Here is a 14,746-nt window from a genome sequence, read left to right on the forward strand (position 1 = left end):
GCAGTGGGTTAACAGACTACCACATTACTTCCTCCAGTTTCAGTTCTCCTATTACTTTTCCAAATATTTGCTGGGTCTCCCTTGTCTCCTTGCCAAAACAGCAAGTCCAGTCTTTTACCATTTTCACTACTTGATGTATACCCTCCTTATTGCACTTATTTCTGTGCATACCTGGACCCCCACAAGCTATTTCTGTGAAGCAGTGGGCAACACTGCAATAGGATGAGTCCCTCACTCCAGGTGAGTTCACAGCCTGTAGTTCATCTTTCAGCAGTTTTTGATTGCAGAATGTGCTCACTGCTCACTTCCAACAGCCTCCATTCACTGTGGTTTCAGAGGAGGGGGAATAGACAGAGTAGTAGTCAGACAACATCTCAGTCCTTTCTGTCTGAATGTAAATCTGGAGATTCTTCTCCTTGCAATCTGCCCTGACATGGATAGGCAAACTCTGTCAATCTGAGTTGTCATCAGATATTTCTTTTTTCTTGAGGAACCTCAGCGTGTGATTTCTTATTGTCTTACCTCATTCAGTTCTGGTGAAACAGGGCCTCAGCCATTTGTAACCCAGGCAGTAATGACCTCTACATGCTTTTTTGGAAGTTGCATGAACACTTAAAGAAACATCTCATCCTATCCTCTATATGGCTTACCTTTTGCCAGTAATATAATTTACTTTATTTGTAGATAAAAAAGTAGTTACATTCTCATGCTCACAACCTGATAGGAAAAAAATAGTCTTAACTGAAACTGCAAACAACAATAATATTTACGTATACTAAATTACCCAAATTGTACATATTGGGCAATTATGACTAGGACTAATTGTAAAAATTCACTCTATTTTATAACTAGTCAGAATGTCACTTATGGGATACTATTTTAAGGAAATTAACTTTCCCTCTCTTATTATTACCAAATTGGAAAAAATTGCTAGTTAGAATTTAATTGTACCCAAACCAGTGTGTATGTTTTTCAGTGGTAATCAAAGTTTGTTTAGATTCTGCTATCTGTCTCTGACACTTTGCTTTGCTTGGACTTCAGCAAGGCCTTTGACACTGTCTCCCACAGCATACTCCTAGAAAAGCTGGCAGCCCATGGCTTGGACAGGAGCACTCTTCGCTGGGTCAGGAACTGGCTGGTGTCCCTCAGGGATCTGTACTGGAACCAGTTTTGTTCAATATTTTTATTGATGACATGGATGAGGGTATTGAGTCCTTCATTCGTAAATTTGCAGATGACACTAAGCTGGGAACTTGTGTCGATCTATTGGAAGGAAGGAGGGCTCTGCAGAGAGACTTGGATCGGTTGGATGGATGGGCAGAGTCCAACAGAATGAAGTTTAATAAGTCTAAGTGCCGAGTTCTGCATTTTGGCCACAAAAATCCCCTATAACGTTACAAACTGGGGACAGTGTGGCTGGACAGTGTCCAGGTGGAAAGGGACCTGGGAGTGCTGGTTGATGGCCGACCGAATATGAGCCAGCAGTGTGCCTTGATGGCCAAGAAGGCCAACGGCATCCTGGCCTGCATTAGGAACTGTGTGGCCAGCAGGAACAGGGAGGCCATTCTTCCCCTCTACTCGGCACTGGTGAGGCCACATCTTGAGTACTGTGTCCAGTTCTGGGGCCCTCAGTTTAGGAAGGACGTTGAGATGCTTGAGCATGTCCAGAGGAGGGCAACAAGGTTGGTGAGGGGCTTGGAACACAAGCCCTAAGAGGAACCATTGAAGGAACTAGGGTTGTTTAGCCTGGAGGAAAGGAGACTCAGAGGTGACCTTATTGCTCTCTACAACTTCCTGAAAGGAGGTTGTAGACAGGCGGGGTTGGTCTCTTCCACCAGGCAGCAACTGACAGAACAAGAGGACACTGTCTCAAGCTGTGTCAAGGAAGGTATAGGTTGGATATTAGGAAAAAGTTTTTCACTGAAAGAGTAATAAAGTACTGGAATAGTCTGCCCAGGGAGGTGGTAGAATCACCATCTCTGAATGTGTTTAAAAAAAGACTAGACTTGGCACTTGGTGCCATGGTCTAGTTGAGGTGTTGTGGCATGGGTTGGACTCAATGATCTTGGAGGTCTCTTCCAACCTCGTTATTCTGTGATCCTGTGATTCTGTGATTCTGTGATTCTGTGATTCTGTGATTCTGTGATTGCTGCATTCTGCTGTCTTATCAGAATACATTCATTGCAAAAATGTAATAGGCTGTTTCTTAATGGACACCTTCAGTGTCTAAATTATTTCTGAATGCCCTAAAAGTCAGTGAATTAAACTGTCCAGTTCTGCCTTTTCTCCAGCAAAATCAGAAAGAAAGAGATAATACAGGACAAATAATTATCATAACAACTTTTACAGTAGAAGCTTAAAAAAATAAAGTAAATTAATTTAAATGTCAACTTATTGTCAGGTTATGTTCTTAATTTTGTTTTCTTTTATTTTTTTCACCTTCAAATGTCAACCTTGAATAAAAATTATTGTACAATATTAAATTATGTACTCAAATCTTCACTACAAGATAAACCTTTAGAAAGGAGCAGGTTGACAGTGCTTTACAAAATAAACCAGTATTTGAGAGTATCTCCTTCCTCTGATATTGGCATTTGATGAGTACAGGAGAGCACTGCAAGTCTGTTCAGGTTGAAAACCATTTGGGCATAAATATTTGTATGGCTGGATTGTCAATATGTGTTGGAGATAAGCCAAACCTTCTAAACTTCTTTTTCATTTGTCTTTATTTCTGTAAAAAGATGGAGAAAGTACCAGGATACGAAACAGGCTAAAACACAGCAGAGCTCTTTTAGTCGCCTTAATGTGGATACAATATTGCTGTTAGCAAGAATTTTTCCTGCTATTTTCTAAGTCCGTGAGGGACTTTTCTCTCTCACAGAGGATATTCGCAGAGTTTGTAAACCATGAACACCTGCAACCTTGGAAAAGCCTTGTTTATAGTACAGTAGAAAAATACTTTGACAATGGATGTTTTAGGATTTTAGCCAATCATCCTAGGGGGTGGCTGATCCTTTGTCCGATTAGACTACAAAGAAAAAGTTTATAAGAGAGTTTGTAAAATAATTAAATAAATCAATCTTGCTGCACAATTCCTGCCTGCTGGATCTTCTCTTCTCCCTACGGCTGTGGGATACAGTATAATTACTATGGTAATATTTACTGCATTAATACCTTAATATCTCTTTGTTTTCACGAGGAAAAACATGTCCTTTCCAGCATATTGAAATGAAATGCGCAAATTCATGCCATCCACAATTCATTGACACTGGCAGAACTGCATCCACTGACATGACGGCTGGATTTTAGATTAAGACCTACATGTCACTCTTATCCAGAGTAGTAGCTGTTGCTGCCTGCTCCAAGCTGCCCTTCCCCCTCCCTGGTCTAACAAGCCAGGAGTTGTCCCTGCCATGTGCTCTGAACTCCTTTGTTCCAAGCACGGGCAAAACCGAAAGTAACTCAAACTCTGGAGCAGTGTCCGATTGGCCGCTCACCCCGGGTCTGCCCCCAGTCCTCCCCTTTCCATTCTCCTGAATAAAAGAGGGACTTCAGAGCGGGCCCGCCCTCTTTGGCTCTGCACCTTTCTGTGAACATCTGTGTGTCTCTCTCTCTTATTGAAAGCAGGACTATAGCTTAAGCCAAGAGCTGTATTTCTCCCTCTTTGCTTCTACTGGTGGTATCAGCTTTGCAGCTACCATTTGCTGCTTTCAGAGCTACTGAAATGCTGGATTGCCCGTGCTACCTCTCTAGGCTGCCCGAGGCTTTCTGAGGCATTGAACTACGAGCGCTAGCCAGTAAAAAGCTGTGAGTATTCCACAAGTAGTGGTAGTATTATTACTGCTGATATATCATGTTTAGATCAAATGTCACTGATATGTGCCAGTTCCCTGTAGATGTACATTTCCTTTTTTATGTGGGATTAATGCAGGAGACAGAGAAGATCTAGCTTATAATGTTCCTCTTTGCTTTGTTTACGTTCCTTACAAGATGTTTTTTTGGCTCACTTCTTTCCAAGTTACTAAACTGCTGTTGTTCCTATGCATTCATGCCACAATAAATAAACTTTGGTGTTACCATTCCCACATTTAATAGAGTTTTCACAGTTAATTAATACACTTCTGTGTTACTAAGCCTATTCGAATTTGATTCCAAATTCTGCTGTGAACTTTAATGAGCTTAGCAGGCAGGATCCTGCAGGGAAAGTTGGCAGGGCACCACATGGAACCCTGTGTTTGTTTGACTCTGGTAAGTCACTTCTCCATCTCTCACCCAACATCTGTCCATCTTGCATAGTCAGCGAGCAAATCCTTTGCGTGTCACGGCCGCTGCCAGCAGTGCACTGCTGGAGCTGGCAATTACTGGAAAGCTGAATCAGGGCTTAGAACTGTGCTGTGACTTTGCCATAAAAACAGGCAGTTTAGCAATGATAAAGGAGTAGGTGGGGAAAGGACTCAGTGCTAGATGTTCTCCTTAACAGAGTGCCCCACCTCCCTCCCATGGATAGGTCAATGGTCAATATCACAGGATGTTTAAAGATGAAGTTTGCCTTTCAGGGAGCTGCCCTGAAAGTGGGTATGAACCCAGCGAGTACCCTCATACCTACATGTACTTCGGATCCACATCACTGCCTTAAACTTGGATGGAACATCCTCTCAAAATGACATATGGTACCCAGTCAGTCTCTGTGAACCATTTTTGTTTCACCTTTTTTGCACCACTGAAATGTTCAGTGTTGATGCAGGTTTTGTCTTTAAATAATAGTTTCACTGTATGCCTCTGTATTCCAGACAGAGAGGGAGACTGAGAAAGAACCAGCAGACTTTACTCTCTGAACATAAATGCTCTGAACACCTCAGAAATGCATTATTTAAGCTGTGATTTGATAGCAATCACTGTCAGTTACCCAAATCCAATATAAACTCATTTTCTGTTCTTTTCTTCCTTTTTTTTTTTGTCTTCTCTTTTTAGCAGCCCTGGCACAAAAGACTAGAAGTGAAATATTAACAGGAATCTTGTGCCAGAAAAGCTCAACTCAAGAGAGTGTGCTGGGTAATCAAATTTTAATTTCCCAAGTTTCTATCATATCATATGATACTTGGTCAATCAGCAACACTCAAACCAGTAGTCTGCTTTGCATCAACAAGGAAATTTAAACTGCTGCTTTAATGTTAAAAGGAGAAATAATTTGCCTGATTTAACTGACAAGTGGCAAGTTCGCCAGTATGCAGTGGACAAAGATGACGATTTGTAAATCCCCTGTGAAACGTGATTTTCACACAAGTTCTAGGGAAGTTGTTGATGTGGTCAAAAGCTCCAGTTTTTGTTCTCATTACACTTTCTAGTTAAGTCTTATTTTAGTTATGCCTAAGCTTATTATGGTTTTATCATTCAGACACGATTTTGCTGTATCACAATATGCTTAGACAACACAGTAACAAATTGGCTCCTGGCAGTCCTAGTACACCTACTGGTGTAGGACTGAAGTCTAAGCTTTTGTGAAAAATTCTGTTATACTCAGCTATGACGGTCTAAAATAAACCTGGAGACAACTTTGGATCCGCAATAATAACAATGTTCTGTAGCTAATAAAGGTTATGAAATATGAAAAGTGCATATATCAAATGCATATCAGAATTAGAAATTACTGATTCCCACAGCACCAGCACCAGCACCAGCTGTGGTTTAAACACAGCACCAGCTTTGGTGATAGTGGATCAGTGATATTTTTGCCACTGAAGATGGGGAAGTCAAGCTAAGATGGACGTCTGCTATCTCATTCTTGAAAACCCCATTCTTTCTGTCCCATCTTCCTAAATGAAGCACTTGAATCTTCTATTCTGCTTGGCTGTAGGCCAACTCTGTTCTACAAAGTAGAGTGGTCTACTATAATGTGTCCTAGAAGTGACAGGGACCTTCAGGATTAATGAGAACAATGACATGGGAAAGAATGGCAGTGGAATATTGGACTCACTGCAGTATTGCACAGGTATGACCCAGAAGACAATATGCATGTCCTGGAGCAATGGTGTAACTGGGTTTGGCTGGGATGAACTTACAGAGGTAAATTCTTCTGTAACAACCTGTGTGGGGATTTGCCTTTGGGATTAAAACAGCGCGGATAACACAGCAGTGTTTTGGCTGTTTGCTGAACACCTCTTGTACAGTATCAAGGTTTTCTCACTCTCTTCCCCCACCCTCCAAAGTAAGAAGGTTGGGACTGAGCAACAGGCTGGGAGGAAACATATCCAGGAGAGCTGCCCCAAACTGACTAAAGAGTTATTCCATGCCATAGGACATCATATTCAGACATAACTCATGATAAAGAGAAGGAAGCATAAATTTCAGAGCTATGGCATTTGTCTTTCCAAGCACCTGCTAGGCAAGCTGAGGCCCTTCTTACCAGGAAACACCTGAACATCTCCCTGCCAATGGGAAATAGTAAATTAATTCATTATTTTTGCTATACTTGCACGCACAGCTTTTGCTTTTCTTAATAAACTATCCTTATCTGGATTCACAAGTCTCTTTGCCTTCCATCAATTTTTTCCAGCCCCCATCCCTTCCAAGACAGGAGTGAGGGAAAGTCAGGGTGAGTATTTGGCTGCTGTCTGGGGTCACCCCATCACAACTGGCCTTATTGAATAGCAAAGTTATGGCTGTTATCAGAGGAAGAACACATTGGGCAAGAGCAGGGGACCTTGCACGTTCTCTTTTACATAACATACTTTATATAATGTTTCTAAATTTTTTTTTTTTTTTTTTTTTTTCCAAATACAGTGGCTGGGGTTGGGAGCCAATTTAAGACAACCACATCAGGGGTCTGCTTCTCAATGTCCACTGGGTTCTCACTGTAATTGGTGGTGATCTATGGGCCCTGCTCAATCCCCCAACCATGGACACCTCTTGCCATGTAAGAGGCAATGAGGTACCTTGCCTGGTCTCTGACTGCTGCTCCAGAAGCGCCACAGGTATGTTGTGGGTCTGATGTTGTATCTGCCAGCCCCATTTGCCTCTGCTATCTCAATCACCTCCATACCTACCTGACAGTGTCTGAATATTGCCACTACCCAATGCAAGCAGCAGGGGAGATCCTATTAGCCCACCCTAAAGTCAATTGTCTGAGCAGCTGAATTGCTCTCTGGGCTCTGTTGGCTGAGCTGACCAGATGAGCCAGGCAAGGGGATGCCTACAGATGGGTGTCTGACGGCACCTGGGACGGTCAGAGGTACCCAGGACTACCCAAGAACCGATGACACAGAACTTCTAAGAGTACATGACTCTTGGAAACGGCAGCTGGAGGAAAAGCAGGGTGCACTAAGTGTCTTGTCCCACTGGAGATGACATTCAAGCAACAGAAGCGTGTCTGCTAAATCTTGACCAGCCACAGCAGAGTCTTAGACACCAAAAGCGGCGGCAAGCATCTATTTGTATATACTTACAATTAGGAGTACTAAAATGAATCCCTCCTGGTAAAGGCAGGATAGCTGTGCCCAGGATGGGTGGGTGGCCACTGCCATTCCATGTGCAGTTCTGCTCCATTTCCAGCTGCTGCTCCAGGCAAGCACCACCATCCCACAGGTTCTGTGCAGCAGCTGCCAGCCCTGGGAAGATGGCTCAGCTATCTGTGGGCGTTGCAAATAACACTTGACACCTCTGAATAGGCAACTGACTCAAGCCTCAAGATTCATTCAAGCAGTTTATCAAACAAAAAAAGGAAACTCCACCAGTGATGTGTTATGAAATGCTATGCTTAGATCTGCATAATTGCAAATAATAGAGCTAAAACGCTTTTTGACTGTATTTGGTGTGATGAACTAAAATGGAGTCATCATATAATCATCAATAACTGAAGGAAAACATCTGTTGTACAAAACCTGAGCGCTATAAGTGATGCTAAAAAAGCCAACAACAAATTCCACCATAAAGAAGAAAATGAAATGAAACCTACTGTGAACTTCAGAAAAAAACCTGGAAACAAACTGGCTGATCTCATGAAGCAGGTAAACTATATATGTGATGGAGGGATATTAAATTGATTATATGAGAAAACAGACTGACAGCTCTCTGAGTCTTTGACCTCTTCAGTTTTGGTCTCAGTAACTTGCCTAATTTTCATTAGAACATGTAGTTTTGGCAGTATTAGTTAGATTCCAACAAAGAAGTTTTTTAACAAAGATTTCTCCATGAAAATTTTCACTATGATCTACCAGGGCTTCAGTCAGTGCAAATTGTCATTAAGTTCTTTTTTTACAGAGCAGGGCACACTGGTCAGCTGCACCTCTCCAGGTTCATTCCCTCCTTGCATTATTGAAAAACTGGTTACATCTTCACATAAGCATTTACGTGATACTTAGCTGTTGTCTTTTTTATGTGTGATGGTGTGATGTTCACTGTGCAAACATAGCTATTATACCTTTCCTAAATGAATAATCTTTTTTTTTTTTTTTTTTTCTCTGCCTGGGACATCTGCAATAGTTTTTGAAGTTGATGACCCTCAGATGTTTATCATATCCTCACAGCTAACATATAGAAATGATTGTTTGAACTCTCCAAATTAAAGTGCAAACTGAACCAGACTCATAGAAATCAACGGTGATTGTTCCAGTCTAAGACACCTCTGCCAAGAGGAGAATGGATCTCTTTTACTTTACTTTAAGAAGAGTACGAACCCCACATATTCAGCTTCTATGTCTTGGTGGGCACAGCAATGAAGAGGTGAACAGTGCTAGCAAAGTTCTGCTGTAGAAGTCTGTGAGTACATGACTACACCTTAGGTTCTGTGATAACAATTCATACATTTCCTGGAAAAACTCATCTTTTTTAACTGATAATGCATGACAACTGGAAAAGATAAAAGTCATAGACTCTGGAAATCTAGAAGGTCACAAAATCTTAATTAAAAGCAGAGATGTGGATCTTCAGAAAGTAAGTTGGTAAATTTCATCAGTATAGAGTCATAGAATCATAGAATTTTTTGGTTTGAAAATACCTCTAAATATCATCAAGTCCAACTCTTAATCCAGCACTGCCAAATCCACCATGAAACCATGTCCCTACATACCACATGTCTTTTAAATACTTGCAGGGATGGTGACTCAACTACAACTGTTGGCAACTGTTCCAATGTTTGACAACCTTTTAGGTGAAGAAATTTTTCCTAATACCAAATCTAAACCTCTCCTGGTGCTACTTGAGGCCATTTCCTCTTGTCATGTCACTTGTTAACTGGGAGAAGACACCGACCCTCACCTGGATACAGCCTCCTTTCAGGGAGTTGTAGTGAGCAGTAAGGTCATCCCTGAGCCTCCTTTCCTCCAGGCTACATAACCCCAGCTCCTTCAGCCACTCCTATTCAGACTTGTGCTCTAGCTGAGTTCCTCTTCTCTGGACCTGCTCCAACACCTCAATCTCTTTCTTGTTGTGAGAGGCCCAAAACTGGACACAGTACTCGAGGTGTGGCCTCCCAGTGCCCAGCACTGGAGACAATCACCACCCTGGTCCTGCTGGCCACACTACTGCTGGCACAGGATGACAGGAGGCCACCGGCCCCCTTACCCACCTGGGCACATACCAGCTTACGTTTGGCCACTGTCAGCCAGCACCCCCAGGGCCTTTCCTGCTGGACAGGTTTCCAGCCACTCTGTCCCCAGCCTGGAGCACTGCATGTGGTTTTTGTGGCCCAAGGACAGGAGGAATATATCCATGGAATTACACTAATTTACATCAGTTGATGATCTGCCTGATGGAGTCTAGTAATCTTTCACCAGTGGTAGGCAAAAATGGTGCTAAATGTAACTAAAAAATGCAGATGGGCATTTCCTTTATATTTAAAGAGAATTTAAAAAGATTGTTACAGTTGCAACCGCAATCATTGCCTTGTGTTTTCCTTTGCAAATCCATCTGCTGTTTCTTACCCTATAACCCTTATAACCCTTATAACCCTTTTAAAATTTATAACCCTTATAACCTTTATAACCCTTATAACCCAACTGGAAATCTTATCTTGCAGGGCTTCTATTTCTACCTACAAGCATATTTTCAGCCATATTTGAAAACAAAGTAAGATGATGCAGTATTGTACCAAATATTACCGTATCCCGCAGCTGTAGGGAGGAGAGATCCAAGAGGCAGGAATTGTGCAGCAAGACTGATTAATTATTTTACACACTCTTTTATAGACTTTTTTCTTCATGGTCTAACTGGACAAAGGATCAGCCACCCCCTGGGTGGATTGGCTAGAAATCCTAAACATCCATTGTCAAAATATTTTTCTACTGTACTATAAACATAGTTCTACAAGGTCGCAGGTATTCATAGTTTACAGACTTCTGCTAATCTCTTCATGAGAGAGAAAAGTATCCCACGGGCTTAGAAAGAAGCAGGAAAATTCTTGCTAGCGGCAATATTGTATCCACAATTCCCTCTTTTTGTTTTACTAGATAACAATTTTACTAGGTATTAATCTTAAATAGAAATTTACATCAGTTATTAATTCTAGATATAGCCTTAAGGGCTTTAATTATCTGACTTCATAACAAGAATTTTAAAGTTCAGTCTCTGCTTGTGGAAGGACCGTCCGCCTGATGGTTGACATCCTGGTCATCATCACAAGAGTCATTAGGCTGATGATCTACATTCTGGTTGCCATTTGGATGGCTGGCATTTTGGTCATCATTTGGAGGTTGCCTGTTCTGCCTCTGGTGCCGTAGGTCAGGGCGAACACATTTTGCAGGTAGGCACCGTACCCCAGTATCTGTGGAAACGCAAGCATACCCACGACCCCAAACGATAAGCTCATGAGGGCCTTCCCACTGGTTAGTGAGTAAATTCCGTACCCAGACTTTTGCCCAGGCAGTTGTGTCTCGCCTGAGGACTACAATGAGAGAAAATGATTCATTAACAGGATTATTTGAATTCTGTGGTACTGTAAGGTGATAAATTGTATACAAAGCTTTTTCTAGTCGGCTTCAGTAACCAAATTCAAAGGTTCCTGTGAGAATCATTGAAAAGCCATGGTAACAGCCCTTAATTCAACTAACTGAGCAGAGCCTGACTCTGACTGGTGTGTTAGTCAACCACTGCAAAGGCAGTGTAGGATACTGTTCGCACTTACGCACAGTGACCCCTGCTAAAAATTTGTCCCAATCTGTACCCCACAAGCTGCCAACACGTCCCGTCCCCAAAGGTTAAGGGAAATGGTAGCAACATAAGGCCTAATTGTTAGCTGTGTGCCCCTCTGAGTCCTTCACCATCACAGGCCATTTGCTTAAATAGCTCTGTGTGGTTCCTCCTAATCCTGTGATGGCCGATCCCACCGGGGCTAAAGGCCATGAGGGAGGCCACGCAGAGAAGGAGATGATAGTTACATCAGCACCCGTATCAATCAAACCTCAAAGCTGAGTCTGGGGCGGAAGGGCGTTTGGCAGGATCAGGGTACATGTCATCTGTGGCCTTTGGTCAGAGATGTCTGCAGTCCAGAAGGCCTGTGGAATTCCCGTAGATCCACTGCCGCTATCTTTGTGAGTTTGTTGTTCTGTCCTGGGGACACAAGACTTAAAAGGCACTAATTTAGCAAGGCAGGTCTTTTCAGGAATAGTTACAGGGGGTTTTTGCGTGGAGACCATAGCGCAAATCTGACCTTTAAAGTCAGCATCAATAACTCCTGAGTGCACTAAGATTCCTTGATGGGTAATGTCAGGTTTTCCCACCAGCATTGCACTGGATCCCTGGGCTAAGGGTCCATATGCATCCAAGGGAACCTTATAAATACCGCTAAAGTCTAAGACGACTGCGGCTGCAGTGTGGACATCTGATCCCTGGGTGCCGTCTGATCCCTGGGCACTGTCTCTAGGGTGGCTGGGTAGGCCTGTGCCTGTACCTGTGCCACTCTCTGGGGGAGCGACTGCTGGGGGAGAGCAATTCCCCCTCCTTGCACCCCGGCGGAAGTTTCCTGACAAAGGCCGACCATCGGCATGACTCAGAGATCTACAATAGTCTGAGCAATGCCCTGGCCTGCCACACCTCTTGCACTGGGGGATCAGTGTGTTCTCTTTTTGGCTTGGCTTAGGCTGATTATGTTCTCGCGCATTTGGGTTGCTTTGGTTCACGATCAGAAGATGTGTGAACAGGCTGCAGGAATGCAGCCAAAGCAGACCTTTGCTGGTTTCTATATCTCACCTTAGAACAGGCCTCAACCATGTCTGCAACATCAGGTTCTCCTTGTAAGGCATCTATGATTTTTCTGCACTGTTCATCTGCGTTGTCTCTCACTAACTGCTTTAACAACAAGAGCCTTAACCCATCATCATCAACCTGCTTCTCGAGAGAAGCAGCAACTTTTTCTACAAAAGAGAGGTATGACTCTGATCTCCCTTGAACTATTTCAGTATATCGCTTTCTGGGTGCAGACAACTCTATGGTTTTCAACAGGGCAGCCGTGCCGACCTGTTGAGCTTGCTGCAGGATGCTAGAGGACAAAGTACCCTGTAGGCTGGGATCAGAGAAAGGACCAGTCCCCATAAGAGCATCTGTTCCCACTGCACATCTAGGATCGGCAGCAGGGAGCTGCATATTCCCTAATGCAGCCTTGTCGGCCAGCTTTCTCCAGGTTTTCTCAAAAACTGTAAATTGTATAGGTTGAAATAGGATTTGACCTAAGTGTCTGATATTGAATGGAGCAAGCAAATCTGTATTTATCACCCTTATTATTTCCACAACCTCAGCAGAACCGAGCCCATATTGTGCCACCTTGGATTGCAGATCCTGTGTAACCTTCCAAGCAATCACCTCATGCTTATCACGCTGACCTGAATTTGGGAGAGCCTTATACACTGGGAAAGCTTGATCTCCCCTTTCAGTGAGTCACTACCATCCTGAACTACTGGCACAGCCTCAGGATGCAGTGCAACAGCTTCCTGATTACTCCCAGAATCCTAAAATCTGTTTGGCATCCCAAGTGTTTCCAATAACTTCCAGTCACCCTCCTCCAAAGCCTGCATCTTAACTGACTCCAAGAAACAATTGTAGTGGGTCGGACGCACTGTCACAGTGCAGTCCAGAAAGGTCCAAGGGCGAGACCAAAGCAGCCTTTTCTTTCGCCACCCGGCTATGGCAGCTTTACGCCCTGGGACCAAAACCTCCTCTGTCTCACTGCCTGATGAGGAATCATTGGGTAAAGGCAACTTTGAGGTGCTGTGAGCAAACAGAGGTGGGCAGGGAGGAATGAGCTGACCAGAAGAGAAACTGACAGCAGAGGCTGCAGTCGGCTGTGCCGTGGTTTGAACTGCAGCCTCTTTTCGGGATGCGGTCTCAGCTGTTTTTGACCAACCAGGCACTGGAGCTGCTGCAGCCGTCTCCTGTGCTGCGGCAGCGCCTAGAGCCACTGCCACCTCCTGCCCCATGGTCGCCCCCCAGGGCTGCTGTCGGCTGGGGTACGGCCGCCGCGGCTGCTGCTTCTGTCTCTGGTCTCGGCTTTGCTGGCAGCTGAAGTGCCGGCGCTGTGCCGGCGGGTAATGCCGGGACCGGTGCCAGCACTGCTGCGGGTTCCTGGTTTGAAGCTGCGTCTCTTGTGGGGAGCGCAGGCGGCGCGGATGGCACGGACGGCACGGCGTGCACAGGCGCAGCACGCCCCGCGCTGCAGGGTGCCTCTGGCAGCTGCAGCAGCTGCCTTTGCAAGCCGAGCAGTTCCAATAGCTGCCATGATGTTTGGCAGCTCTGTCGGCAAAGGCAGATGCTGTATTAGAAGGTCGATTGCTCGGTTCCGCTTTTCCACAGCACTGTCCGGCGCTGCGGAGGGCAGAGATCTGCACCCAGGCATTCTCAGAGGGACAGGCGCGTGGGCAGCACTGCCTGGAGCTACGCTGGCCAAAAAGGTCCATCCAGGCATCCTCAGCACAGCAGACACCTGCGCAAACGGGCTAGGAGCCACCATGGAGGTCCAGGAGGTGAGACCTCCAATCCTTGGCCCAAGAAAAGCGGTAGCCGCTGCTGAGCTGAACGGCAGGGCGGGCTGTGCGCTCTCCCACTTCCCCGACACCCCCGCCGATTGCTCTGCCGGCGTGGGGTCCTCGGGTGGTGTGGGGTCTTGCGGCAGCGCAGGGTGACCTGATGCAGGCTCCCGGGCATTCTCCGCCCATGGAGCCGGGGGGTATTTTTTGGATCCACCACCACATGCCCCTGGAGCCAGGTCAGTGGGGTCCCCTTTGTATATCTCTCCTTCACTTGCCACCGAAACAGGTGAGCCAGCTCTGCTGCCACAGTCAGGTCTATCAGCAGATTAAATAAAAATCGCCAAGCACGCAATAATCCCGCCACTGCCGGATCCCCAGATGGAAGCTCGCGCTGGATTGCAAAGCTAAGATCCTGCCACAGCCCAAAATCCAGGGCAGTGTCTCTGTCCAGGGAAATGCCATGCAGGGCAGCCCAGTCTAATAACTCACAAAGTGAGCTCTCAGGAATGGAGGTGTGCATTATACTGAAAACACCTTTCCAGACCATTAACACAGCATTGGTTTTTAAACTGCTGTTCACCATTTTCTCAGTCCCGTCGGACATCCTGGTCCAGGGGGGGAAGGGAACAGCGTACCTCTAGAGAAATATGGCTTGGCTCGCAGCGTGCAGGATCATGTCACAGCACAGATCACGTCGGGGTCACCAAATGTTACTGTACCAAATATTACCGTATCCCGCAGCTGTAGGGAGGAGAGGAGAGATCCAAGAGGCAAGAATTGTGCAGCAAGATTGA

At 44.9% G+C, this 14,746-nt stretch overlaps 1 long non-coding RNA gene across 2 annotated transcripts; it reads left to right on the forward strand.

Moving 5' to 3' along the window:
- The first annotated feature begins 3,581 nt into the window (after window positions 1-3,581).
- Window positions 3,582-9,952, forward strand: LOC138105490 (uncharacterized). 2 transcript variants are annotated; one of them, XR_011148500.1, is made up of 3 exons: window positions 3,582-3,807; window positions 6,781-8,003; window positions 8,479-9,952. It is a non-coding gene; the product is annotated as an uncharacterized lncRNA (long non-coding RNA). The 2 variants fall into 2 exon arrangements; XR_011148499.1 differs by having other exon boundaries at window positions 6,781-6,971.
- Window positions 9,953-14,746: the final 4,794 nt, after the last annotated feature.

The sequence above is a fragment of the Aphelocoma coerulescens genome, chromosome 2 (genome assembly GCF_041296385.1).
Source record: "Aphelocoma coerulescens isolate FSJ_1873_10779 chromosome 2, UR_Acoe_1.0, whole genome shotgun sequence".
NCBI lineage: Eukaryota > Metazoa > Chordata > Aves > Passeriformes > Corvidae > Aphelocoma > Aphelocoma coerulescens.